Here is a 5410-nt window from a genome sequence, read left to right on the forward strand (position 1 = left end):
ATGCCGGGTGTTGGCCCTGTGTGCCTCGGTCGTATGCAGTCCTAATTGTGGCGCTCACCTGGACGGCGCCAAACACACATACGACCATCATTGGCACCAAGGCAGAAGCGACTCTCATCGCTGAAGACGACACGTCTCCATTCGTCCCTTCATTCACGCCTGTCGCGACACCACTGGAGGCGGGCTGCACGATGTTGGGGCGTGAGTGGAAGACGGCCTAACGGTGTGCGGAACCGTAGCCCAGCTTCATGGAGACGGTTGCGAATGGTCCTCGCCGATACCCCAGGAGCAACAGTGTCCCTAATTTGCTGGGAAGTGGCGGTGCGGTCCCCTACGGCACTGCGTAGGATCCTACGGTCTTGGCGTGCATCCGTGCGTCGCTGCGGCCCGGTCCCAGGTCGACGGGTACGTGCACCTTCCGCCGACCACTGGCGACAACATCGATGTACTGTGGAGACTTCACGCCCCACGTGTTGAGCAATTCGGCGGTACGTCCGCCCGGCCTACCGCATGCCCACTATACGCCCTCGCTCAAAGTCCGTCAACTGCACATACGGTTCACGTCCACGCTGTCGCGGCATGCTGCCAGTGTTAAAGACTGCGATGGAGCTCCGTATGCCACGGCAAACTGGCTGACACTGACGGCGGCGGTGCACAAATGCTGCGCAGCTAGCGCCATTCGACGGCCAACACCGCGGTTCCTGGTGTGTCCGCTGTGCCGTGCGTGTGATCATTGCTTGTACAGCCCTCTCGCAGTGTCCGGAGCAAGTATGGTGGGTCTGACACACCGGTGTCAATGTGTTCTTTTTTCCATTTCCAGGAGTGTATTTAGATTTTGTCTTTCATAATATTACATTCATTGCTAAAACATTATGAATTAGCTTTGGCTACTTTTTGAAGCTGAAAGATAAGTAAACATTTCTTTTACAAAGCAAAAACAAACTGAGTTTCCACATTTACACCCCTACCTATACTAGATATGACTTTTTCAAGGACAAATAACACTCACGTGGAACAGTCATATGAAAAGTCTACGTAATAATTCTATATGTGCGAGGTGCTTCAATAAATAATGGAACACTTCTTTTTTCCTTCGCCAATTTGTGTTGGAAAAAGAAAGGAGAATTTGTTGGGGGGCATCATACAGTATCCCCAACTTCAGTCCTTATAGTTTCAAAAAGTTGCTATAAATTGCGGTGCCATACGTGCTCCTCAAAATGGCGTCTGCAACGGTGGTACGTTCCGAGCAGAGAGCTGTCATTGAGTTATCGTATTTTTCTTTTTCTTTGGCCGAAAACCAGAGCATCATAGATTTTGATAGGCACTTGCAGAATATCTACGGTGACCAGGAAGTTAACAAAAGCGTGGTGAATCGTTGTGCAAGGCACTTGTCATCATCGCAACAGCGTCGCGCAAACCTCTCGGATCTCCCGCGTGCCGGCCAGCCACGCACAACCCTGCTTCCTGCAATGATGGAACGTGCGCACATTCTCATACGAGGTGATCGACATATCACAATTAAACACGTCGCTGCTCAACTGAACGCCTCTATTGGTAGTGCTGGCACACTCATCCATCAGTTAGAATATCGAAAGGTATTTGCTCGCTGCACTCCTCTCCGCCTAAGAAGCACAAAGAGTAACGAAGGGCCATTTGTGCCGTATGGCTTTAACGTTACAAGGCTGGTCATGACAATTTTTTGTCGAACATCGTCACAGGCGATGAAACATTGGTTCATCACTTTGAACCGGAAACAAAACAGCAATAAATAGAGTGGTGTCACACCACCTCTCCTCTGAAGAAAAATTTCAAAGCCGCACCGTTGATCGGTAAAATTAAGGCGGCGGTCATCTGGGACTGTGAAAGCGTTATTTTATTGATTTCCTCCCGCATGGTGTAAGGATCGACTCTGAAGTGTACGGTGCTACCCTCAGGAAATTGAAGAAACGACGTCAACGAGTTCGTTGCCACAAAAATGCAAACGAACTCTTCCTTCTCCATGACAATGCAAGGCCTTACGCAAGCATGAGCACACCGGTGAAGCTCAAAAAGCTTCATTCGATTGTTCTTCCTCATCCACCCTACACCCCTGATCTAGTACCTTACGATTTCCATCCGTTTGGTTCAACGAAAAATGCACTCCCCGGGAAGCAGTGTGTGGTTGTTGGGAAGGTTAGTGAAGCAGAAAGACGTTGGCTCCAACGTCGACCAGTAGATTGGTACCCTGCGGGTTTACAGGCCCTTCCAGCAAGCTGGACTAAGGCCGTCGCATTGAAGGGAGACAATGTTGCAAAACAGGGTTTTGTAGCAATAAGAGTGGGAAGAGTGGGAATAACATGGTATATTGGAATGCTGCATAAAACCAACCTGCTGTCAAAAAAAATGTGTTGCATTACTTGTTGAAACCACTTCGTATACTCCACAAAACATTCTGAACACTCGTATGCAACCATTTCACTTTCTGCTGTCTGAGATACAGTATTGCATGCTGAAGGCGTAGTAGGTCAAAAGTCCACCGAGTCTGCACAATACGAAGCTGTATTTCCTCTTAAAATTGAAGATATGTGAGTGTTGGGAAAAAAGATTTCTCAAGGTACTTGTCCTGATACACATTAAAACTGTCATATGTCCAACTTAAATCATTCATTTTCTTGTTTTGTTGAGTTCTGTCCATTCATCATTTTGCGTGAGTACACATACACTCAGTAAAACGTAGAGTTTCAATGTAGCCTCTTTTACAGCTTCTTTCCACTTAACATCTCTAAAAATGTTCCCGCACATCATCTAAAACTTAACTAGTAATATAGATCTTCCCCTTCATCGTACTAAATTATGGAGTCAAATACTGCATGCTCAATCTTCAGTCTGCTTGTCATGATTACTGGAAAATTGCTCAACAATGATGTATGGCCAATTGCGCCGCGTTACACTCTTATGAAAGTCAAGAAAAAACGGAATTATAATAGCATTAATGTTGTTGGCAAAAATAAAAGTCACATATGCCGAAGTTAGGAGCGGTGCCAGAAGAAATTTGCTACAGCAAATATACTACATTGAAGGATTGAGGTCCTTAATGTGCAAACACAGAGGGAGAGTAATGAATGTCACACTAGGCCAAACTCATGTAAAATCTAGATATAAAATATAAGCGTATTTGATTACAGAAACCGACCTGTTTACACTGTCATAAAGATTTGTAAAAATATCAGATACAATCCCAAACATAGTACACCACAAAATACATTTATGGTAAACATTTTCTTCGTTTAATAAATTTGTAACCAATCTCTTTACGAAACTTTCCAAAAATGGATCTATTTCATTTCAATATCTAATATAACTTACCATTTTTGTTAATGTTTCAACATATTGTTGAATCAGTTATACCGTTTATGCAGTTCATTTAATCCCAACAGCATATGATGCTACCTAAAACAGCGTTTAGAAGAATGTAAGATGAAGGCACGTCACGATATATATCTTCAGTGGCATGTATTCTTTTTTATTGCACTTATTAATTTATTTCGTTATCAAACTGAAGAATCTATGATGTTACACGTCTACTAAGATAACAGAAGTAGCGTTTTGTTGTGAGGGAAGAATTACTTTCCATAAAAGTATAGAGACTGATCTCAATACAAACACGTTCTGTTTCACGAGTCGAGCTCTGGGAAATACGCAACCTTAGTTTCGTAGCAATGCGCTGCAGAATTGGACTTCATGGAGTTTTGAAATAATGCTTCCTATTTCGTAAGTAGGAAGAGGAAAAATTTCATGTAACTGCAGGATATAAACCATGTTTTAATACCCGCTTCAGACCGAGTAGTAATCCCGCAGGGAGAATAATTTGTTAAGCGAATCGATTTAAAGAATTTTTTGCAGCGCGGGAGGACCGCGCGGTGAGAGGCGCTATGTCACGGATTGCGCGGCCCCTCCCACCGGAGGTTCGAGTCCTCCCTCGGACATGGGAATGTGTGTTGTTCTTAGCATAAATTAGTTTAAGTAGTGTGTAAGTCTAGGGACCGATGACCTCTGCAGTTTGGTCTCTTAGGAATTCACACACATTTGAACATGTGACAGAAGTTTTTCTCATGACAAGCAAACCGAGTGGATTGACTACGTCATTCCACTTGAAACGATTTATAACACTCTACACATTTTACACCTTCAGAGTTTATGTTTCCAGTTGTAGAATCAAATCTTTCTGGCATAAAAAGAACTGAAACAACCCAGGAAGATAAAAGAGAGCAAAATCTATTGACTCTTGTAGAGCAAGCTAGGCTTCGTAAGAAACAATTTGACATAAGATTAAGAGAAACACAATCATACAACGTTGGAGATTTAGTGTTGCTTAGGTCCGGTCTAAAGGCGTCACTAACTAAAAAGAAAAATTTGAAACGTCATTTATTATATAATGGGCGATATAAAACGTTCAGCATACCTCATGAGAGTTGTTACGTCCTGGGAAATCCTAACAATAATGAAGTAAGATGCTTCTATCATCATGTGGACCTCAAGATCTTTTATTCATATGGGGATTTATTTTGCTGAAAGAGTAATTTTCCTCTTGCTGTATAAGGTAGTTTAGCTATTTTTTCCCTTTCATTATTTTGTGCGTACATCGTAAATGTATGTTTAGTTGAAAGTGCTCGGTAATTTTCGTAACGGTAACAAACAGTTAATTAGAGATTGCGTATTCAAGAACAACCCTCCCCTTTTTTTGAGTAAACGCTGAAATATTGTTGAAGTGCGAAGCAACACTCACCACTGGTTTTTGGATGGAGTGGATTTAGTTTCTTGTTGTAAAGATTTCATTTCACGTTCGTGCACATATGTAAATCACGTTTTGTTAGGCAGCATACACCGCCAGAATAAGTGTGAAATACAGAGAACATGAACCCAGATTCTAGACAGTCCATTAGTTAGGATGCAGGTAAACGAAGTTGACTGACTGATACAGGATCAGAGATACTCCGAGTTAAAAACAATTAAAATAAAAAAGTAAAAAAAAAAAACAAGGGACAGTTCACCTTGCTCTGAGTTGGCTATGTACTGTAAAGTCGTGGTTTTTGGTTAGTGTTTCACCTTTGTTTCTTTGTTTAGGATAAGATACATACGAACAGGTCCTCATTCAGGTTATAAGTCATAAACAACGGAATGAATCTGTATGAGTGAAACACTAACGTAAAACAAGCACGGCGTTGGATACTATTTTACTAAAAGACGACAATCTGTGTAAGACAATTTTATGTAATGATACATCAATGGTCGAAATTTTCCTAAGATTTGCTCAGTACCAAGACGTGACTGGCTAAACAAACTGACTGAAGTAAGTACGCGTGTATGATGAACACAGTGTAGAACGGAAAGTGAATACTGATTTTAATTTGTGTCGTAACCGCACTATGTA

This window comes from Schistocerca piceifrons, chromosome 4 (assembly GCF_021461385.2).
Source record: "Schistocerca piceifrons isolate TAMUIC-IGC-003096 chromosome 4, iqSchPice1.1, whole genome shotgun sequence".
NCBI lineage: Eukaryota > Metazoa > Arthropoda > Insecta > Orthoptera > Acrididae > Schistocerca > Schistocerca piceifrons.